Raw genomic sequence first — 25,107 nt, 5'->3', positions numbered from 1 at the left:
GAGTATCTCCCTAGCCTTTTGAATGTGCACTTATATTGATATGTTTCATTTTATGGATTATACATTTCAATTTTTCTCCCTAGCAGCAGAAACATCTGAGTTGTTACTATTACTTTACTAATTTATTTTAAATAATAGCATTTATTTATTAAAATAATATAATTTATTTATAATTATATAAACAATTAATATAATTATAATATAAACATATTTATAATTTATTAAATAATATAATAATATAAATAATAGTATTTATTTAAATAGTATTTCTTTAAGATAAATTCCTAGAAATGGAAACATAAGGACATAGTTTAAGGCTTATTAAATAAATATATTGCCAAATTGCTCTTCATCAATACTGTGTATTAGAATAACCATTAGAATGCAAACTACCTAATGAAGGATATTTATAATTTCTTCTCCTCTTTGCCAAGCAAATAGGCAAAATTCTATCCCATTGGTTTAATTTGTATTTTTCATGTTTATTAGTCATTTATCTTTTAAAAAATTTTAATTCATATTCTTTAACCACTATCTACTGGCATGCCAGTTTTTCTCATGATACCCCAAGTAGAAATGCTTTATGTTAAAACAATTTTTTATTGAGATATAATTCATATATAAAAATTCAGTCTTTCATGTGCACAATTCAGCAGTTGATAATATACTCAAAAGTTGTCCAACCACTACCTAATTCCAGAACATGTTCATTATCAGTCACTCCCCATTTCCCTCTCACCCTAGACCCTGGCAACCACTAATCTATTGTCTGTCTCTATGGATTTGCCACTTCTCGACAGATTATATAAACAGAATCACACAATATGTAGTCTTTTGTGTGTGGCTCTTTCACTCGGCATAATGTTTTTAAGGCTAATCTATGTTGTATAACATGCTAGGGTTTTTATTTTTCTTGTTTTTTAAAGAGCCTCTCTCTCTCTCTCTCCTCCCCCCATCATGGTTAAAATATTTTTATATATTTTAAATATAAATATGTCATAAATATTTTTATATTCTTAGATCTGTTTCTGGACTTTGTATTATGTTTTATTTTTCCATTTGCTCATTCTTCCACTAGAACAATAAGTGTTTAAATTAAATCCTTGGTAGAGTTAGTCCTTTATTATTACTCTTCTCTTTAAGATTTGTCTTGTTCTTTGACCTTAATTGTTTTCCTCCCAAATTAACTTTGATCATTTTATTAAATTCCAGAAAAAATATCATTAGGATTATAGTCAGAATTATTGGCTGTTTGCTTTATTTATTTGGGACAAATGTGATCTCATCAAAATCCAAATATGATAAAAAAATTAAAAAAATACAAATATGGTAAGTAAGAAAATAAATATTTTAAAACGTGTTGCTCTGGCAATCATAAGAATATTTTTTAGGACCTGGAAGAGCTCTTTTTTGGGGAAAGAAGTGAAATAGCTCAATGACTTTGGTTAAGCAATTTACCCGCCCCCCACCCTGTGTGATTTGTATCAGTAAGAAAGAGAAAGAGAAAAATTGCTTTTCATTATAAAACAACAGGAGGTTTGAGTTTCCAAAGTCTAGGGCTAGGGAAAATGAGTTAGAGGTTTTAGAAATTGGAAAGGCTGAGGAGATGATAAGAGATACTGAGGGACAGGAAAAGAAAGAGACAATTCCAAAAGATGGCAGCAGGTGGGACCTAAGAATAAAGGATAAAGTGAGGAATTCCCCACAGGGGATGCCCCATGAAGTTTAAGATGTCTAATATTTAACTTTTCATTGCTTCTTGTTTTATGCTGTTTGTATTCATATGCTATATCTGTATTCCTTCCCCTCTACAATGCTTATCCACTACTAGTATTGTCAAATCTCAGTAAAATTCTGGCACAATATACACTTGTATTGGTGGTACTTGACAGGGACAAAGAGAGAGAATACACTATGCCCCAAGCCAAGGGTGACCCAGGAAACAGTCAGAGGCAGCAGCCCCAGGAGCCATAAGCAATGGTTAGTGAGTATCTATGGAGTGTTTTGGGCATGGTAAGCAATCCATAAATGTTTATTAAATAAATAATGAATGAATGCATGATCAAGTAACAGGAAAATAGAGAAAGAGTTGTCGTTTGTAATAATCCAGGGGAACATAATCCCCTCAATCATCTCTGGAAATGCTTAGGGATTTTTGCAAAAGTGATAAACTTTCCCGCATAATACATGGAATAGAGCCATTTTATTCAGCTATCAAGAAACAACTGATCCTATAAATCTGGGAGAGTTGGGATCATCTGGGTTACACAGGGATATCCCAGCTAGAAGCACCATATGGCTGACTACTCAAAATTAATCTTTATTTAGGTCTTTTTGTGGAGTTTTGTAGTGTTTTTCCTCCATATAAGTTCTACAGTCTTGTCAAATTAATTTCTAGGCATTTTATATTTATTTTTTGCCACTGTGATAGAATTTCTGTTTCCATTATATTTTCTAATTGCTTCTATCTGAAAATGACTGAGTTTTGTATATTAATTTTGTGACCTAACTGAACTCACTTACTGTTCTAATGATGGTTTCTCAGTTGAGTCTCTTGGGTCAATTGTGCTGCTTTGAATAGATGGCAAGCCACAATTAGATTCCATCAAAAGCCTTTTTTACGCCATACAGTAGAAAATATTAATCGCATCAGTCTCGTCCCTTAGGGAATTTAGGAGCTCGAAGGATTACAACTAATTTCTGGGATGAAATCCTAAAAAAGTACAGAGTTTTACAGCCAAAAGGATTGAGTAAAAGAGAAACAACCCACCAGGATCAAAGCCCATACCAGCGGCATCAACCAACAGGTCCACCACAGTAGTTCCAGGCTCTAGGCCTGACACTATATACCCAGATACCAGAGCCACCACCTGCTGACCCAGGCACCATACCAGACTCCAGCAGCAAACCTACCCATGGACAATGCCAGATGACCTCCCCAGAATCTGTGGACAGACTGACTAGTGAAGGGCTTTCCCAAACAAAGCCAGTCTATAAAGACCGGAATAAGCCCATACTTCTCCAAATGCATAGGCATGAATGTATGGCCATAAGGATCAAGAACAATTGGAGAAACATCACACCACCAAAGGAAGAAAATAAAGCAGTAGTAATCAACTTTAAAGAAATGGAGATTTATGAACTGCCTAACAAATAATTCAAAATAATTATGTTAAAGAAGCTCAGTGAACTTCAATAAAATGTAGGGAAACAATTCAATAAAATCAGGAAAACAATAAATGACCAAAACGAGAAATTTAGCAGAGATTGAAATTATTTAAAAACAACCAAACAACCAAACAAAACCCAATTCTGGAGCTGAAAAATACAAACAGCATAAAAAGAACAAATATTTTAATTACAGTGTTTAAGAAAGGGAAAAGAGAGACAAAGGAACAGAAAGCTTAAAGAAATAACAGGAGAAAATTTTTCATATCTGGGAAAGATATAAATATCCAGGAACAGGAAAGCCAAAGGCCTCCAATGAGATCCAATCCAAATAAGACTACACCAAGACATATTATAATGAAACTGTAAAAATTCAAAGAGAGGATCCCAAGAGCAACAAGTAAAAAGAATAACAGAAAAGAGAGTTTCAATAAGGCTAGCAGATTTCTCAGCAGAAACCTTACAGGCTGGGAGAGAGTGGGATGATATATTCAAAGGGCTAAAGGAAAAAACCTCTGCCAATCAAGAATACCATACTCAGCAAATCTGTCCTTTTGAAATAAAGGAGAAATAAAGACCCTCCCACACAAACAAAAGCTGAGGGAGTTCATCACCACCAGAGCTGTCATATAAGAAATACTAAAGGGAGTTCTTCAAGCTTAAAGAAAAAACACTAGTAACACGATAACACATGAAAATATAAAACTTATTGGTAAAAGTAAACATAAAGTTAAATTCAGAATACTCTAGTACTGTAAGGGTGGTGTGTAAATTACCTATATATTCAGGATAAAGGTTAAAAGTCAAAATTATTAAAAATAATAATTGCTATAAAAATTTGTTAAGGGACACACAATGTAAAAAATGTAAATTATGACATCAAAAATATAAAATGTAGGGAAGTGGAATAAAAGTATAGAGTTTTTTGAAATCAAAGTTAAGTTGTTATTAGCATTAAAAAGCCTGTTATAATTATAAGATGTTTTATATGAGCCTCATAGTAACCACAAAACAAAAACCTATTGTAGATACATAAAAGATAAAAAAATTTCCCTTCATGTGTAGAGAAATACTCCCACACCTTTGGTGTTAGAAGTGTTGTGTTGAGTGGTGTGCGAGTAGAGGAAAAAACTTTTTTTTTTCCTTTTACAGAGTCCTTGTCTATCAATACCTTGAATGTAAATGGATTAAATTCTCAAATAAAAAGACATACAATGTCTAAGTGGATTAAAAACCATGATCCAATTATATACTGCCTACAAGAGACTCCCTTCACCCTTAAGGACACATATAGACTGAAAGTGAAGGAATGGAAAAAGATATTCCATGCAAATAGAAATAAAGAGAGCAGGGCTAGCTATATTTATTCCAGATAAAAAGTTTAGTCAGAACTGTAAAATGAGACAAAAAGAAAACTGGATATCCATATGCAGAAAGAATGAAATTAGACCCCTATCTCAGACTACATAGAAAAATCAAATCCAAATGGATTAAAAATTTAAATATAAGACTGGAAACTGTAAAACTACTAGAAGAAAACACAGGGGGAAAGTTCCATGACATTGGTCTGGGCAACGAATTTTTGGATATGATCCAAAAAGCATAGGCAACAAAAGCTAAAATAGACAAATGGTCTTACATCAAACTAACAAGCTTCTGCACAGCAAAGGAAACAACAGAGTGAAGAGAAAAATCTATGGAATGGGAGAAAATGTTTATAAATCATTCATCTGATAAGAGGTCAATATCCACAATATATAAGGAACTCAAACAACTCAATAGCAAGAAAACAAATAATTCAATTAAAAAATGGACAAAGGACTTGAATTGACATTTCTCAAGAGAAGACATACACATAGCCAACAGGTACTTGGAAAAAAATGCTCAGCATCACTAGTCATCAGGGAAATGCAAATCACAACCACAATGAGATATCACCTCACACTTGTTAGAATAGCCATCATCAAAAAGACAAAAGATAAGTGCTGGAAAAGATGTGGAGGAAAGGGAATTGTACGCTGTAGTGGGAATGTAAATCAGCAAAACTACTATGAAAACAGTAGGGAGGTTCTTCAAAAAATTAAAACTAGAACCACCACATGATCCAGCAATCCCACTACTGGGTATATATCCAAAGGAAACAATCAGTATGTCAAAGAGGTATCTGTGCTCTCATGTTCACTGCAGCAATATTTACAACACCAAAGATATGGAATCAACCTAAGTGTCCATCAATGACTGAATGGATAAAGAAAATGTGATATATACACACAATGGAATACTATTCAGCCATAGAAAAGAAGGAATTTCTGTCATTTATGACAATGTGGATAAACAGGTAGGATATTATGTTAAGTGAAATAAGCCAGGCACAGAAAGACATCTGATAAGAGAAAGACAAAGACTGTATAATCTCACGTACGTGTGGAATCTAAAAAAGGTGAACTCAGAACCTGCATGAGTACTTTTCTAGCAAGCTAAGGAGCAGAGTGCCTGTCCCAGGAGAGCACCATCCTGAGGGAGGAGCCGGGGCAGATCCTTGTACTCCAAGAGTCCTCCAGCCGGGCTGGGGCCAAGGCTCTCAGTACACTTTGAAGGGAAAAAACAAACAAACAAACAAACACCCTAAATAGAGCTCCTTTTCTCTCTTCCCCTTCATATTGTCCTCTCTGAAAATAAAAGAAAATATAGGAGGCTGTCAGATCTGAATTCCCAACAAAAGGGCAAAAAGTGCTCATCCGCTGCTAAGGAAAAGCCTACAAAAGGGAATCGGTTAACGTGAATTCTGCTGGAGGGCTCAGGAGTGCCTGAGTGCTCCTCAAGAAGGGCAGCTGGGCTCTGTTTGCATTTGTTGAGGGTGGGTGTTCTGCTGTCCATAGCCACTGAAGTCAGCTACGGGGTAAAAATAGTACCGGGAGTTTGACACTTATTAGAATGACACAGACCTCCTTCTTCCAGCATTAAAGTGTATTAAGACCATTTATCTCATTTGAGGAGACAGGACGGTGCTTGTGTGAGGTGAAGAATATGTATCACACTTCCCTTTTTATGGTTTTGGTGTTAAAGACTGAGTATTGAGGTCAGGGAATTAAATGATCTTGTAGAGATGCCAAATACTAAAGGAGTATGTTCTATCATTTTGACTGCACTGCTTATGAAAAAGATTATTTCTTGTCCACAGCAAACTCATTCGTTTTTCTTTCTCCTTTTCCAGTGCCTGAAAAACATCTTTAGAAATTGAATTCAAGGACCTAAAAACATGTGTATTTCCTTTGGGCAGCAGGCATTTGTCCTAAAAGATATGCTGATATTTTTACAGTGGAAAGGGAGGCAAGTCTATATGAAATAGGAAAAACTCATACCAGAATGTTTAGCATGTGGAAAGAACATTTAAACCCAAAAGGCATGCTTTGAAGAAGCAATACATTTCAGTATGAAATTATGCACAGTATCATAGTCATAAATAAATTTTAATTTTTTTGCTAAGTGGTATGTTGGTAAAATAAATAAATAAATTTTAATTTTTACATTTAATCCCAAACTCCCTCCCCCTTCCTCTTCTTTAGCTCTTCTCATTCCACTAAATCTACATAAAACCTTCTTTAATTCTTGAGCTAGTATGAAGACAGTTTTAATATGCGGTTCTAGTTTAATCTTTCAAAATACATCATTTACGTCAAGTGGTTCTATAAGATTGGCAGTCTGTTGAATATATATATGGCTGTAATAAAAATTATAATGAAATGAAAACATAGTAGGCAAGAGGGGTTTGGGCCAATATAAAACGGCCACAACCATCACAAGAAGAGTATGGCATTCAGGTCACTGTTCAGACTCAAGCAGGAGAGGTTAAGTCCCACAGTGAAGTTCATGATATTCCAAATACTTCTGATGAGTTTCAGTTTTCTGCCTTGCTCCAGGGAGCATGAAAAAATCTGACCTCACCTGTGAGGTACTTAAATATAGCTTTATATGCTTATGTTGATAATTCTACCTTGCTTTGATAACTAGAAGGGCTAGAAGAAATATCTGGAAATACCAAGATTGGTGGTTCCCTAAATGAACTGATGGCCAGAATTTATTTTAAAAATAGATTCCTAGGTTTTTCCCTTAGGAATTCTAATTCCTAGGTTCTGAAAGAGGGCAATTTTAAAAGGCTCCTATTACGGCCATCACGATCAGCCAGGCTTGGAAACCAAGAAACCTAATCTACCAGTTCTTAACCCTGGCTGAACATTAGAACAACAGGAACATACCAATGTCTGTGCCATGCCCCATCCCAGATCAAAGAAGTTGGACTGCCTGAAGAAATGAGGGAAGCTTCCAAGTGATTCTACTGTACAGTTGGGTTAAGAACCAGGGATCCTTGCCCCAGCCTCAGAGAGTACTAGAACCACAGTGAGCCCAGCCCCACTTATCCTTTTTCCTGAAAGTGGCAGTTTTATGAGAGATGGAGGAAGTGGGATGATAAATGAAACCACATTTGTAAGTCATATTCAAAACAGAACAGGAGTGAGTCAGTGTTTCTTAAATATTTGGATCCACCGCCTTTCATGCAATTCAAGTTTTAAGCACATGAGCTCTTGGTGCTCTTTCACCCAATCTCTGATTTTGATAGAGATGATCTCACTTGTCCCTGCTGCCTGCTTCATCAGGATATCTGGAAGAACAAGGCAACAATGACTGTAAGGGAGACAGATAAGATCCAGGGAAGTGAAGATGGTGTGGGAAGCCACATGCAGACTGAGAGCTTGGCATGAGGCTGAAACCACCCTCATCTCCAAAGTATGGGTTTCCTGGGTGGAGTGAGTGTTCCTTTTCCTGAAGACTGCATTCACAGGGGAAACAGACAGAGGCTGCAAATTCTGAGTGGGAGCAACAGGAGAGAGACTACACTGAAGGCATCCCCTTCTCTGCCAGGGACCACAGCAAATTGCACAGACAGAAGCAGGACAAGGAGATACAGTACACACAGCAGGGAGCCAGGAGATCCATTTCTTTGAGTGCCACAGCTTAACAAGCACTGTGCTAGTAGCAGAGGTTGGGGCCGAGAAAAAAACAAACAACAACAACAAAAAAACAAATGAGACGTGTTCCCTTTCCTCAAGGATCTTGCAGTTTAGCAGGGGGAGAGAATATCTTGTCAAAAATCACTACAGCCAGCTTTGCCCCTACTAGCTACATTAGAAAACTTATAACAAATTAGAAAATGTTTTATCCTTCTTGAGTCTCAACGTCCCTATCTGTGAAACAGGTATAATACCTGCATTGCAAGCTTGTTTTGAGCATAAAATGATATAACATATCCACGCAGTCTGGAACACAGTAGAAGTACAATAAACATGTCCTACCTCTTCAGAAGAATGAAAAATGATTTCTTCTAGAGAGTAGCAGGACAAGGTTTTTGAAGGAGGTGGAATTTGAGTAAACCTTGAAGATTAAGAAGGATTTCAATAGGTAAACAGGGAAAAATGCAAAGGCACAGAGGTAGGACAGTGACAAGAGTTTGAGTGCAACAAACAATAGAATATCTACTACTGGCTGTTGTAAAATTCTTCATCAATGCAATTTTGGATATCACATGACTGGCTCTCCAGCTTCTGAAAGAGTTGGGCCAAAGTTCGTATCTTCTAGGGGAGAGAAGGATATATTCAGGAGAGGATAAGGCTGAAATGGAGGCTGGGGCCCCAAAGCTCAATCTCCCGAGATTGATATAATTAAATAAACGCCTACCAACCACAAGATAGCTGGAGAGTCCTCGTCCTGGAAGCCCCAGCCAGCTTCACATCCCAGAGTCGTCCCCATCAATGTTTACACAGCATTACACGGCCACCACTAGGTGGTGCCAAACCCAAGTTTAAACCTGGATAGATCTGGACCCTGCAGCTGGATCCTCAGAGTGCCAGGCCAGGCGTAGGCTAGCTTTCACCATTCTATTGACTTCACAATGATGTAACCACATGGTTTACAACAGTGGTTCTAAAAGTGTGGTCCTCAGATCACAGCAGCACCCAGGAACTTGTTAGAAATAAAAATGATCAGGCTCTACTCTAGACCTCCTGCATCAGAAACTCTAGGGGTGGGACCCTGCAACCTGTGCTTCAGTGAGCCCTCCAGCATAAGTGCTAAAGTTTGAGAACCCCTCCTTCACACAAGCGAATTTCTGGGCCCCATTTATTATGCTATGGCAGAGTTTTACTGTACAACTGTGACCTTGGACAATAATTCACATCTTTAGAGGACCAATAAAATGAAGAAAGAAGTAGCTGGAGCAGAAAGACCTATCTCCAAAGTCCCTTTCAATTGTAATAGACTATAATTCATCAGTTCACCAGCAGGGGAAATGTTTACAGTTCATTAGTTCAAACAAATTGGTGGTGTTGGCATTCGTGGCTCTTGTTGAGAGCATTTAGTGTGGTGTGTTTGAATTCTAATGGCTAATTTAGAAATGTTGCCCATCTCCATTATTTGACTTCTTAGGCTAATAATGGTAATGTATGAGTAAGAGGGGGGGATTAAAATATAGGCTTTGTGGGAAGAAAACCAACAAAATGATTGCAATGTATTTATTGTCTCTGTTGTCATTATAGGCAACCAGGAAGAACTAGACTTTTCACTGAATTAAAATTCTAAATACAGGCAGCCAGAATTGATTTAAACGATTAAATCCTGGAACAACTACTCTCAAATAAACCTCTCATCCAGAACCTAAAGACTTAACAATGACAGCCAATACTTAATGGTAAATCTAACATGTAAGCCATTTCTGCCTTGCAAATCAGCCCAAATGAGAGCTCTAAAATTCAGAAGTCTAAAAGTTGAAGAAAATTGAGCTATACCTCAAAGAAATAAGACTGGGGATGAGCCTGGAATTTAATAAACAATTAGCTGTCTGTTTTCCAGTGCTGTCCCTATGTAAGCTGTTGATACACACTGAAACATAGATAGATGCAGGCTCTATAAATTAACATGTAAGTTCTGCAGAAATGTGTGCCTTGACTGCTGCTGCATCCCTTGTGCTTAGAATAAGATCAGGCACACAATAGCCCTTCAATATACTGGTTAAATAAAAGTCTGAATGATACTACAAAATTGATGTAGGTGGTGCAGTCCAACAGAAATTTTCTGTGATGACAGAAATGTTCTATAAATTGTATTATACTAATACAGTAGCTTCTAACTTGCAGGTGCCTACTGAGCTCTTAAAACATGGCTAGTCTAATTGGGGAACTGAACTTTAAATTATAATTAAATTTAAAATAGCTATATGTGGTGAATGCCTACCATATTGGACAGCAGTTAATAAAGGCTGGAGAAAATATGTGGGGGGGGCAGAAGGGGTGGGAACAACAAGAGAAATTAAAAACAACAATGAGTTTGTGATGCAGGAAACTTACCTGTCATTTCTGACCCTGTGAACTGGCTCATGCTAGAGCAGATTGGGTGGGCAATGTTTCCTAGGCTCTGGATTCTTCCTGCATTCCCTTTAACCCCTTAAAGGCTGTGGCAGCAGCTGCTGAGGCAGGGAGGACTGTGTTTCAGACTCAGGGAGGAGAGTCTGCATTCCTCTCCCACCGGGGACAAGGTAGTGTTGAACCCACGGATGTCACAGCTGGCAGGAGAGTGACTGCAGGACAGCCAGAGAAACAAATGCCTGCAGCAGCAAAAGCACTGAGGAGCTCAGGACTTCACCCGTCTGAGCTTGCTTTCTGGTTCAGGCATTCATTCATTCAATTATTTTCATTCATTCAAATATTTTCCAATGCTAAGTGCCAGCCCTGTTTTTTTAATTTTCCCTTCTTTGGAGACACTATACCAAAGACTGACCCTTGGGATTGCATTGGGCCTTGAGGTTCATGGGCTTACCACAAAATAGAGGAAATCCTAGGGAAAAAAGGCTGCTTTGCAAAATGAGCTGATTAAATGAGCCATTTCACCTTTACTTTAAAAAAAAAAAAAGATGTGCCCTTTTTTCTCTACTCAAACTAGTGAAGACTGCTTATCATTGATGTGGTGTAAGGTCTAAAATGAAGGCTTAGTATTATGCACCACTATGACATCTGATAAAATCAGGAGGACATCAAATGGCCTAACCTCTCACGTTCCCTCCCCACTCTGTTCCTAGGGATAAAAATCCTCCAGCCAAACAGTCCTCCTTATCAAAGGGACCAGGCACAGTTCCTGCTTATCCCTGCATAGTGTTTTACAGTTCCCTGCCAGCCAGTGGAATTATTCAAAAAAGCCAATCACATCCTCCTGAGGGAACCAGGGGGCATCTTATCCTCTTGATACTACCAACCTGCCTCCCACTGCCCCTGGTTGTTCATGCTGTTCCCCAGTGCTATCCCAGGAGGCCCTGAATGATGTTCAGCATCCTCCTCCCTGAGCTGTATGTGACTAATAAACTGCTGCTGACCTCATCTAGCCCGTGTTGGGTGTTGTGTTTGACCACTCCACAATCCTTATAACCTGAGGGCGGGAATCCCTCCCTCACCAGTGGGGTGAACTAGATGTGATTAAAACAAGTTTTACATGTTTTTATAAACTCTTCATAAATAATTCATCAGTTGCTGATGAGCCAGATATCATTTATCTATACTCAGGACAACCCCTACCCTTCTGAGTGTTCTCTTGTACCTTAGGGTCATGAAACCTGAAAACTACATGTCTCAGAGGCCTTGTTGTCAGGATTCCCATTAGATTCCACCAATCAAAGACACTTGGCAGGTCATTTGAAAGATGACAGGGAAAGAGAAGCCACTATTCTTCAGTAGCAGCTGTGGAACAGTGATAGACAAGAGATGAAAGGTCTTTCTAGAAGCTTCTAAGTGTCCACCAGAGAACCACCCATTTGAGTGCTACTGGAAGGAAAGGCCTTTAATGGCTACTTACCTATGGGTCCTTCATGTCTGAGTTTCTGAATCTGCTGCAGCCGATACCACTGCACCCTGGCTCATAATCCTCTTGTCTTCACCTCTGATTTCAGCCATGACTGCACAGTTCCATACTGGCTTAAAATCATCATGATGGCAGCATTCTACCTCAAGTGCAGGCTACACATTACCATTATCTGGGGGTACCTCCACTGTTTCAAGTGCCATGGGAATTAGCTTGGCCCATATACATGTGTGCATCTCAGAAATACAGAGAATTAATATCTCATCCCTGGGGGCGACTCTTGGGAGCCAACAGATAAATCCTTTTACTTTCCATACTTTGGGAGGACAATTCTAGAAGGTGCTTTGCTTCTCAGTAGATACTGATAGAATCAAGCCCCTACTTTCCTAATGCAACCTCTATAACACACCCTATGTTGGCCATTCCTCTTTCCTCACTCTACCACTGAAAATCCCTGGTATCACCTCCCAAATAAACTCCCTTGCCCCAGGCTTTGCTTTGGGAGGGTCCAAGCTAACACAGTAGCCCTTTCTGATCTCACTCCTCCAGCCCTTCAAAGGTTGTATAAACCTTTAATTCCCTGTATTAAAATGTTTCCTATTCCTCAGACCTAGAGTGGCTTCTGTTTTCCTGATCAAACTGTGATTAATACACTGTAGTTATATAATAGTCTATGTTAGTTACATCATTTCATTAATCTATTACTCTGTGAATGGGATATTAAGTATGTCTCCATTATTTTACTTTTGTTATCATCAGTACATTGATTTCTATGGAAGACATTACTACTTGTTTCACCAATAGCCATTCTCTCAATTTCTCTTACTAACAAAAGCCAATTTTGGTTAACCTGACAATGTACCTGACACAACTCTTAATTTCCTAATCTCCTTTGCAGTTAAAGGAGACACAATTCTGGCTAATGAGAAATGAACAGAAGTCTACTTGGGATTCTGGTAAGTTTTGCCTGTCTTCCTGGTCCTTTTCTCTTCCCACCTGGAACAACAGCATGTGATAAACTTGCTATCCTGCAACCACAAAAGGACAATGAAGACAAAAGTCACTGAAGGAGCCCAGGATGTTGATGGCATCATAGAGCTGCCTCAGCAGCCCTAAACATTGGTCTCCTCATATCTTTTTATGTGAGAAGGAAAAATGTCTATTGTGTTAAGCTGCTGTAATAGTCTCTGACACCACTGAGCATGATCCTCTACCCAATATATTGCATATATCTTTAACTTTAGAATTATTTCCTTTGACTAGACTCCCAGAAGGAAATCGCCATGTCAAAAGAGGTATAAATATATACAAATTTGTGATACATGTTACTAAATTACTTTCCTTGAGGGATACATCAATCTACATGGCCACCATCATCATTTGAAACTGCATATTCTGGAAAGGAACACTGTATTTGTTTTTTAATTATCTTGCTAACTGGCTTCCATTTTTATTAGCAATCTAATATTCTACTGATAGGTTCCAAAGTCAGAGGCTACACAGTGATAAAAAGCTCTTTGGGATCCCTATTCAAAACATCTTAGTATTTTTCCCACTCAACAAAAGCAGCACAGGCTGGGTGTGGTGGCTCATGCCTATAATCCCTACACTTTGGGAGGCCAAGGCAGGAGGATTGCTTGAGGCTAGGAGTTCAAGACCAGCCTCAGCAACATAGTGAGAACCTTTCTCTACAAAAAATACAAAAATTTTCTGGGTGTGGTGGCACACACCTGTGGTCCCAGCTACTTGGAGGCTGAGGCAGGAGGACCGCTTAAGCACAGGAGTTTGAGGTTGCAGTGAGCTGTGTTGATGCCACTGTACTCTAGCTAGGGCAATTATCTCAAAAAAAAAAAAAAAAGACAGCACATATAATGTTATCCCTACAGTCATTGCCTCCCAAGCTATCAAGACAGTCAGTGTGACCTCTTTCAAAGAGAATTCTCCCACTGCTCCAACTAGACTACAGTGGTCAAGGAAGACATAGAGATGAGCAGATGAAAAATGCAAAGATGACAAGGAGACCAGTGTGGCCAATGGCTTACCAGGTAAAGGATCTGTTGTATCTGGAAAAGGTGGAGGGAAGGGTTAAAAATTCCCCTCATCATTCCAAATTAAAGGAGAACTGTTAGATAATGAAAGAAAAAGGTGGGACATTTTTATCTATCTGATTGCTCCAGAGCTGTTGTGCTGGTAAGAGTACCAGCATGAAAAGGAAAATGAAGGAAACAATGGTAAAGTGAAGACCACAACCAAACAGGTGAGCCCACTGTGGTCTGTCATGCACTATGTCTCTGTGTTCAAAGCTCAGCTTCAGATTATATCTGAGCTCATTTCCCCCCTTTATTGGCAACTGAACAGTAAAGATCCTTGACTAAGTAAGTCACCAGAACACCGCTTTATACCAGAGACTCTTGGAACATCACTTATTCATTTATATTAATTCACTCACTCCCTCATTCACACTTTGCCTGCATGCCTACTACCAGTAAGTGGCGCACTACACCCCCTGGACTCAAAGAGCTTACCATCTGGGAGTAGTAATGATACATACAGTAAAAATGACAACACAAAGGCACCGTAGGTTAAGAACCACAATGGAAATAGTGTATATGGTATGTGGTATTTCAAGAGTTAAAAACAGGAAGAATTTCCTCTAGATGGGATGACTGCAGGGAATCCTACATGAAGAAGATGGCAGCTGAGCTGAACATCAAAGGGTAGGTAGGATGTCAAGAGGAATGAGATGAGAAAAGCAATAAACGTGATAGATGCAAAGTTAGAAGATTTTACATTTTATCCTAGTCTTTCTTATAGGCCTAGGAGATCTTATACATGTTAAATTTTGTGAGTCTCAGTTTGCTTACCTTTAAAGATGAGAAATAGTATCACCCTTCAGCGATTTTTCATTGTACATATTAAATTAGATAGTACATGTGGAAGTATTCTATAGATTATAAAGAGGCATAATTACGTGTCTATTCTTATTATGATTATTTTTGGTATTCTTCCATGCATAGTGAATAGAATCGAAAGTTCAAACGTGGGAAAGTTTAGGGTATGATTGAACAATTTTGTTCTTGTAAGATTTACGATTACATGTAATTTATCTAGCAGATTGTTAAATAGTTGTCATCTATTGTCCTTTGAGATACACACACACACACACACACACACACACACACACACACACACACAAGTGTTAGTGCCCTGGGGTCAGGCACTGTATCTTACTATGTCAGTGTATATGGTAGCTATTATGCCATATCCAAATAGGTCTCTGTAATTAAAATTTTTCCATTCTTATTATTTTGGCTATGTTGTATAGGATTAAAGAAGTTACAATTACATGAGGTTGAATTTGTAACCAGGAAGATCTAAAGCCTTTAATGTAAGAAAGCTGCTTCATATGAGAAAGGAAGTTGGTCCCAATCCACGTTCTGTTTCACATACACCTAGGTAGCCTCTCTGGCCAGTAGAGATGAAAGAACTTGGAGAAAGTTAATTAGTTTCCCTGATGATTGGAAAAAAAATTATGGGATTTCACAATGAAAAATATCATGGGGCTTTTACTTCCTTTTTTGATGTTGATAAGTTTAAACATTCAGGATGTTGATTTAAAAAATATATTAGCAGAAAGGGCAACTTATTTCATTTTGTCTAGTCTGGAATGAGTCTAGTCACTAGAGAGAGATATAATTTGAAAAATTATTATTAATAAATTCAGAAAGGTACCCATAGCAAAACTGACATAAACATACTCTAGGAAAGTCAGAATCTCAAGAAAGTGTCCAGTGAAATTATTTAATACTTATATTACTAATTCATGGGAAAAGAGGTAAGATTATTATTAATATATTAAGTAGAGATTGATATGATTTAAGGATTAACGTTCCTACTATTCCTAAGCATTTGCATTTAATTAAAGCTTATAATTAAATATTTTATAAATATGATTGATTCCAGCTAATGCTTATAGTTAACCAGTTTAAGAATCAACTCAATTTTATGCCAAAAGCTTATCTATGTGAAAAAACATGATCATCTCCTTATTCTAGTTGATCAGTAATCTGAGAAATAGATCTGAAGGTATATGTTAAGGCTCTAACATTCATTTGGGCATCATGCTGCAACTGTAGGTAAAAGCAAAGGAAATTTAACATTTATTGTGCAATGACTACATGCCCAACAATATGTCAGATGGGACTGTTTTATAGGTGGCTTCACATCAGACTCATAAAGTAGGCATTAGTGGTCTTGTTCATTTTGGAGAACTCAAGGTTTAGGTTAATAAAGGTCATAAAGCTAGCTGGTGGCAAAGCCATGATTCCAGCTCAGGACTTTGCTAAGCTCTTTGCCCTTCTATCAAATCATGCCGCTCCCCACTTCGAGATAAAACCATGCAGATTTTCCATACACACCTAATGGGTGCAGCGTGTGCTGTCTGGGGGATGGACATGCTTGAAGCTCTGATTCGGGTGGGGCAAAGGCAATATATGTAACCTAAACATACGTACCCCCATAGTAAGCTGAAATAAAAAACAATTAAAAAAAAACTGTGCAGAATTTCTTAAAAGTTAGCTTTGAAAACCCAAACATACCAAATACCCACATGCTTAATAATCACACAGGCTTCTTATAAATGATTTTCATTCACTGAATTATCTCTGAAGATTTATCTCTTTTGGCCCTCTAAAAAGTGGCTAAAAAGAACAACTTTTCTCTTTTTTTGTACATTTTTTTAAAAATTGAGGGGCAAGAACAAGTGCTCAAATGCCATTTTATCTTTCATTTAAAGACAAAATTTTATCTTTTCTTTAGCCCCCCACACTGGAGACTAAATCCACATATTTCTGTTCCCTTTGTAATAAAGGAAATATTGCTTTGCAAAGCAGTGCTCAAAACCTTTCTAGAATCTTCTCTACTAGTTCAGGAATGTACTATGTTCCAGACAAAGTAACACTCCAGGTACAGGTTCTCGAAAAAGACTTCTCACTAGTTTTTCTGCTGAAACTGACTTTTTTTTCTGAAATCTCTCTCTTGCTCTCTCACTCACTCATACATACACACCACAAATTTTCTTTTCAAGAGTCCATACAGGCCTCCTTTTGCCTAATATATCAGTTTTCCTCTGTATTATTCCATCTCATCTTTTATTGTTTCTCAACACATTCTTCTTCCTCATGAAACCGGCCCCCTCGCCTACTTCCCTCCATGCACACTCACACATGAGCCTGCATGGCTCATTTTCACTTCAGATGAATCCTCTACAAGGAATGTCCTCTTTCCTTTCCTCTCGCAATTCAAACACATTTCATTCGAGACTTTCCTCCTCCAAAACCCTTTCCTGCTATAAATTCGTCCTTAGCTTACATCTCTCCACAATCACACATATTTTCTTCAGACCTAAAAAACACAGAGTTGTAGGAGGACTTAAAGGGTATTTATTTTAACTCCCACCCTGATGCAAGAGTCCTCTTGACAACACTGAAAACTGGCCAAAAAAAAAAAAAAAGAAAGAAAAAAAGTGTGTGTGTGGGAATTCATCACGGTAGAAAAGGGGAAAGGTTAAATGTAAATTATTAAAAAGTACATATGTTTTTCTTTTAATTCTCCCCCTCTCCAAACCAATTTTGATCCCCTTGGGGGGAAAAAATCACCTTAGTTGAGAATATACAGTACAAAAGATATATAAAAATTATTTCAATACCTTGCCATGATACAAGGTAGAAAGCAAATCTATGGAGATGTTTTAAAGTCTATGGGAACTTTGTCACAGTGGGCAGTGTCACGGTGCACTGAGGGATCAATCCTACCTGTAGATATAAAAAAGAGACACTACTTCTGTGCCATTCTGTTCTCTTGAATCAATTCCCCTCTCTCCACACTCCTCTTAGTTCCTATTTTTTGGTCTCTTCTTCCTCATCTACCACTTCAATGGGCATTCCTGCCTATGCTGGTCTCCACACTCTCTTCTTCCCCTAAACCTTCTCCCTAGGCAGGCAATTTCTTCAAACACACATTTTAGTTACCTCTGCATTAGTGACACCTCTGTGCACACTTTGCTGAGCTTCCCACTTGCCTGCTGGACAACTCCTCAGAGAAGTCCTACTCAAACTTCCAACTCAATTTCTTCAAAATAAGACTAATAAACTAGTTTTAATACATATTTCAACCACTCCCTTGAGTTCTCTGTCTTAGTAATGGACTTATTCTCTCAATAACCCAAGGTGGAACTCTTACCCTCTACATCTTATCAGGCAACAAACCTCAATGTATCCTTCCTTTGCTATTGTACTGGCTTCCCGACTCTTCCTCCCATATCCAAGCATCGGTTCTTCCATCTGTCCGAGCTTGTGCAGCTTTGACCATGAGACACGCATGGATCTCAGCAAACAGCCCGCTGGAAAGAGCAAGAGGCAGGGGCAGTGGGATGGGGTGGGGCCAGGAAACCAACCTGATTGGAAAGACTGGTCTTGAGAGGCTGGGCCACTCTGGTACGTCAGCACCACAGAGACGTATTCAAGCAGTCTGGGCACATCAGTAATCAGGTTCTACATAACACAGTGGCAGCATCATGCTTTCTCCCCATCAGTTTATTCACAGCAGGCTCCCCCCCACATCCAGCAGTGGGCAGCTGTATTAGCCTCTCAGTGGTTACCTGCCTGCTATCTTAGTTTCTAAAAATCCAAATGATCCCCACACTACTACACTTCAAATTCTTCAGTGGCTTCCCACCAGGCAATGACAAAGTATGAATGTTGACCGGCTAAAAGCAGGAAGTTGGGAAGAAACTTTAATAGCCAGTGCTCAATTAACAGGAGAAAATTTTCTTTCCCTGGACCACAAACTGGCAGAGTTCCAGATAGAGGTGACATCATTCACCTAGGTCTCACAGTAAAGATGACATTAAGCAGGGCTGTAGCTCATCCTTGCTGGCATGTAGCATGAGTGAGGAAGACACTTGTGTGATTGTCATCTACTGCCATTTTGTGGCTGTCTGTTACCAGAGCAGAAATCACCTATCCTGACAGATGCAATAGTAACTTTCATAAACATCTCTCAAAACTTCGAAAGAGAAGAGAGCCCTATTTCATACTAACATAGGTGAAAGTTTGCATACTAAGCAAAGATAGTGAATAGTGGGAGAGAAAACATTGGTGAATTTAAAACCTAGTTATTAAGGCTCTGGAGGGAACTAAATTGCTTCACTAAAACTGATACTCCTTCTCTGATTTTGGGCCCCCACAAATTTTTCTTAAAAGAACCACAAGAGTTCTTTCAAAAATATATTGTCACTTCCTCCAATTAATTATTAATAAAAAATGACTTAATGTTTTTGATTGTTAAGAATTAAAATGAACCCGAATAGCACTTTTGAGACATTTTTTCTTTGCAAAGAACTACTGTTTAACTGAAATACCAGCTCCTTCAACTCTGACCAAATCATAACATATCGGGCACCGATGGTCACAGAATGTATGCAACTGTTAGTTTAGATCCTCATATAGACTTGACTGCCTCTAACACACAGCGCGAGCCAATGCTCCTCTTTGTTTGCAAGAGCAAGAAAGCTGATGCACACTACAGTCTCTGAGTACTTCAAGCAGCTAGCACAGCGCCCAGCAGAGAGCATGTGACCAATAAATGTTAAGTCTCTTCTTGTGCCAGCCCCCACTCTGCTTCTTTACTGAAGAAATACAGCTGGTCAGACTTACTGTCATTTTAAGGTTTAAAAATAGAGATGGAAAGTGATTTCTCCACAGCTCTACTTTTAGAGAAGCTCAGTTTTCTAGATCAGGGTGAGCCAGTGTCCCTTACAGAACTTGTTCCACTGTCTTACGGGTTTAATGACAGAATAAGGAGGCTATTGACTTAGCAGGGAAAGAAGATAGTAACATCCAATAGAGATTAATTTAATTAGCTCCTCCTTACCCCCATTTCCGGGGATCTGGCAATATTCAGAGAAGTTAAACAAACGAAATTCCTCATTCTTCTACCCTTGAGATACCTCTTGAATAAAAACAAGGTCATTTTCTTGGTAGGCAAATAGTATCTTTCATGGTCTAAGTATCACTTCTTGCCCTGATATAAATAAAATAAGGGTTGACATAATAAAAGTCCTAAAGGCCTTCACCTGGACATTAGCCCTTTGGCCCAGATGTTTAACAAATCCCTGTTACCAAAGGTCACTCAACATATTTGAAAAATTGTGATCCTTAAGACTAGAGAAAAAATAATTTCCTTTTCATGTGATATAAAGTTAAGATTTCTGTTGCCATGGAGATGAGATATTTTTTCTTACAGTGCCGGCCTTTTCTTGGCAGATGAAGTCAGTACTATAATCAATAAGAAAGCAATATTTCATTTTCCACATGCCTCTTGGGGTACAGGATTCCAAGCAGAAGCATACAGAATCATATTTGATGGGCCCAAAATGTCCATGGATAAAATTTTCCCCTGTGAAATACTTGCATACCCAATAAAAATGCCAATCTATGCCTTTACACCATGCTTTGCTGAAGGATATACAAGCCCAGAACTCACATGCATTTAAAACAATCACTGGTTCCTATCAATTCCTTGTCAATATGTCTCTCTACTTCTTTTGGTCGCCTCTAATAAGTCCTTCATATGCCTAAGTGGCTTCTTAATCAAGAACCAACTTGAGTTAAGAATTCCTTAGACCTTGAATTTTGGAATACAGTGAAGGGGCATAAATGAATCACCTTAGAACGCTGTGTCTCTAATTATCAAGTAAACTTCTGTTACTAGACATCTTGGTGACAATTTATTCCATTATTATTTAAGCTAAAATCTCTCTGGCTTTTTTTTTTTTTTAGTCATTTGGTCATCGTGAAGCCCTAGAATTCTTTCTTCCTCCCCATAGAGGAAGAGCTTGGCAGACAGGAAAAATTGTTCAAAACTCTTCCCAATATAACAGATGAACAGATGATACCCTCTCTTACTTCCCATGTGTATATACTGAATAGTCAGCATTCACTCCCTGTAGAACTCCACTTTAAAAATATGATGACTCAAGCAGGGTCTACATTTATATGTGTTTACCCTTAACAGGTGTAAAGGTCATCTCCTTCCAAAAAAAAAAAAAAAAAAAACCAAAGCAAATAGAATACAATAGGAATAGATGAATATGTGCCTAATCACTAGATCAGTCAAATTAGATGCACCTTGGTGACATCACAGGCAGATTATCCTAGGACTAGGACTGCACATGCAGGTATGCGTAGCAAGAGGAAAGGGAACAAAGGCAGAGTCAGTACTATGTGTTCATTAAACTTGGTTCTTGTTCTTCAGGTCACAGAGCTAAACTACATTTCCAAAGCTCCCATGTAGTTAGGTGGGGTCATGTGACTGCATTCTAGTCAATGGCCTGGACGCAGACCCACCTGTCCCTATCCTGCATGGTCCTCTACTCTCTGTCTCACTTCCCTATCTGGTAGGTGCAGTGAACCCAGCGGAGGAATGACAGATGGCAGACCTACATTATAGATGAACTCTGGGTTCCTAACTGTCTATATGGAACAGGACCTCTCTCCAGCTCACCCCTTGTCAATCAGCCTTGGGCCAGGATGTGAACAACAAATTTTTATGTCGAACTACTGAGATTTTGGCTCTTTGTTAAAGCAACTAGCATTACCCACCTTGACTAAAACAGGAAGCTAAATGGATCCTGAAATATTGTTCCTTTTGTGAGCTCAGTATACCTTAAGAAGTCAAACAGTGCCCTGAACTAATCCTAAATAATTCATACTGAGATTTTAAAGGAACTCTTGGTAGATGGACAGTGCTTATTGACCTTCTGGACTCAAGGACCAAGGAAGCAATATTCTTAATAGTACAAAACCAGAATGGTGGCCAGAAACATAAATAACAATTCTCTCCATGTGCTTCCCAAAACACTCCATTTCTGTGGAAAAAAGGAATAAAATAGGACCTAACATTCTGCCTCTAAAAGCTGGAACTCCAAATGTCATTTCAGGGTGGGGTGGGTGAGGACAAGGGAAGGAGAAAGGACCATCTATAGCAGCCAATTTCTTTTAAATTATTCACTCATCATTTATAGGAGATAATCCTACTACAGCACCACTTTTCATTTTGCAAATGTGTAGTATGCAGACTTGCCTGGCTCGATGGGAAAGGTTTCCAAGAAAATTAAATGTCAGGGCTGCTTGGCTTATTGGTTTTGTTCTCTATAAATTCCCTTTTTAATTCAGCTTTGAATAATAACATTCCTCAGTGTCAAATGTGACAAATTAGCTTCAATCTTAATGAGGTGTGAGAATCAAGAAAGGAGGCGAGGACTAGCTGTGGTTTTCATCTTTGCAGGGCAGAAATGAAGAATTAAGTCTAAAAAACAGCCTTTAATGGCTCTGGGGAAAAGTAGCATGTGAGGTATCAGATTTTTTTTTTTAAAGCCTATTGATTATTTGTTCCTGGCTATTTCCTTTTCCAGCAACTGGTGCTCTCATATATGTAAAGCCTAAGGTAAGCTAGAAGGACACTCCCCTGAAAGTGAATAGGAACTGGTTAGCCACATGGTCCTGTTGGGCCACAGTCAAGACCCCTCCTATGCTAATGAGTGAGTGACAGCCGGAGAGCCCCAGGCCCAGAGTTTCTCTAGCCTACCTCTCAGCCCTGCAGGAGCTCCACGTCACCATTCTGCCCTATTAACTTCCTGCCCGTGGTTTCTAAATGCTGAAGTTGCTAGTGGTGGGGTGATGGTGAAGTTTAGGTATAGAAGCAATATTTAGTCAAAAATGATTTTAATCTTTTAAAAATCCCTCTCTCCAGCTTATATATATTGAAATGTAAAAGAGAGAATAATCCTTGTGCATACATGAATCATACTATGCTAGGCTCTCAGAGATAAAACTTTAGCCTATGTTATCTTCCTATGCAGGGCACACATAAGCATGTGGACACAAAGTTCTTTCCCAGTAGAATAAAAGAATGTTTTAACTGTGAAGGGAAGGGCTTAAAATAAAATACAGTGCAATTCCTTCATGTTACAGTGTGAGAAGACATGCTTGGAAAGGTTAAGTGACTTGCACAAGGTCTGGTTCTCTGACGTGACTGACTGATTTGATATGACAGCATACACACATACACATACATATTCACACATGTATGGGGAGGGAGAGGAGAAATGATAAACACTAATTTGCATGCTAAACCCTCGGATGTCTGGAAGCAACATAATGATATTTAAAATATCATATCCTCAAAGCATACATCATCCAGCAAAATTATTCTTAAAGACTTGAAGCCTAGGATTAGAAAAGCTTTTGCCAAGGTTTTATCAAAAGGAAATTTGGATTGGGAAGACTTATTTCCTTATATGCTCTTTCCCCGGATAACTGCACAAATCACTGAAGGACACATTGCCCAGAGATTTGTCACAATATGCTCTCAGACTGACATTTCTGTTTCTACTTATAAATAAAATGGGCTAAATTTTAAAATGGGTTTTGATTCCTAAGCCTTTTCAGGATATTAAAAGTTGACCCCAGCACAGTGGCTGATGCTGCGCCTTTTAAAATCAGTTTACATTATGTAGCCTTGTAGGGGGGAGAGTTCAGAGCTAGGACAGTAAGGAATAAATTATAAGCTATGTCCGTAGTAGGAACAGAACAGTAATATCAGTTCAGACTGTTTTAGGAAAGTTAACCTACCCGTTCCTCCAACACCTTGAAAGTTAACCTACCCGTTCCTCCAACACCTTGAAAGTAAGATTCAAAAATGTGCCACGAATGGATCATAAACAGTGATGAATACCGTGAAGTCACAATTAACAGTTCCTGATGAAGTGAACAGTGTTGGTTCTAGAGAAAACAATACAAAAATAAAAGAAAACATAGGTTTTCCCTTGATCATCCAGCATGGAAGGATGTGAACTCTGTTCTAGAGACTTCGTCCTCTGACTGATAAGAAATGCAAGGTCCTCAATTTTCTGGCCAAAGTAAAGGCACCTGTTCCTTATTAGGGGAATGTTTTCTAATAGCTGGAGAAATCAGTGAGCTCTTGCTGATTTTCTGCTGCCTGCGCCATGGCCAAGGCCTGTAGGATTTTTGGCTCTGTGAACCTGAAGATGAACACACACACAGGCAGAATGTCAAGGAAGAACTTTTTACCAACTCTCCCTTCAGCCTGCTCCATTGTGGATTCAGGCAGCCACAGAAAGTTGGGATTAGGCTACTACATAGGTAAATAGTGCCTGAGCACGGAGCAGGTGAAGGCTGCACGGCACTGCCCGGGAAATGTTTAAACAGGAGCACCTTTGGAGATAGGCAGAAGAGGAGGTAGGGTGAGGGGCAGAGAGAAATGTAATCTTTAAAACAAAAGCACCCATTATTTCCATTCAATGGGGAAACAACTGTTTCTAACTTGGACCCAATCAGGAAGTTACTTTTCTCACCAAAAATAGCTTAAAACATTTCCTCCTATTTAGTCAACTGTCAGAGCAGTCATTGTATTGAAAGAGGGTGCAGATTAGAGAAATATAGACAGAGCCAGCGCAACAAAGCCAAGCCACGCCTGGTTTAAGTAGTAGAGTAAGCAACTATGATCCCGGAAAATTTGTGGCAGGAAGCAAACTTCCTTACAAATGCATTAAAGAAGACCATATTTTAAAAGCCCTTTGATGAAGAGGTGTGGTATAAACTAGAGTAAATTCCACAAAGAAACACCTTATTGTTTACCATCAGTGAATCAAGAATATCATGGAAAAGGACAAGTAGAAAAATCGATGTTCCACTAAATATCCTTTTACAAATAGCTACATACGTCTATGGTTTGGTTAACTTATAGAATATACACAGAGAGTTTGTGAAGTTAACCCACAGTACATACAACTAAATACAATTTTTTAAAAATTGTACTGTATGTCCACTACAACCTGACTTTCCTTTTGAGCTCTAATCTGCTGCTAGAGAGAAAATGTCACACAATTTACACTCTTAACCAATCTCTATTTAACTGACTTACTGAATTAACCAGTACTCCCCATTCCTTCTCTGTTTC

The 25,107-nt window shown here is 38.5% G+C and overlaps 1 protein-coding gene across 4 annotated transcripts in view; it reads right to left on the bottom strand.

The window, feature by feature from the left end:
* The window catches only part of TMEM108 (transmembrane protein 108), a 283,973-nt gene that overhangs the window by 135,099 nt on the left and 123,767 nt on the right, over positions 1 to 25,107 (bottom strand). Inside the window, exon 1 of one of the 4 annotated variants that reach the window (XM_045538892.1) lies at positions 23,792 to 23,897. The exons of the other annotated variants lie outside the window; for them this stretch is intronic. The gene's annotated coding sequence lies outside the window, so the exon portion shown is untranslated. Of the gene's footprint in view, positions 1 to 23,791; positions 23,898 to 25,107 lie in introns of those variants that run through there. 4 annotated transcript variants of the gene reach the window in all.

This window comes from Lemur catta, chromosome 1 (assembly GCF_020740605.2).
Source record: "Lemur catta isolate mLemCat1 chromosome 1, mLemCat1.pri, whole genome shotgun sequence".
In the NCBI taxonomy this organism is placed as follows: Eukaryota; Metazoa; Chordata; class Mammalia; order Primates; family Lemuridae; genus Lemur; species Lemur catta.
The sequence above is the reverse complement of the archived record's forward strand: the minus strand, read 5'-3'. Positions and strand labels throughout refer to the sequence as shown.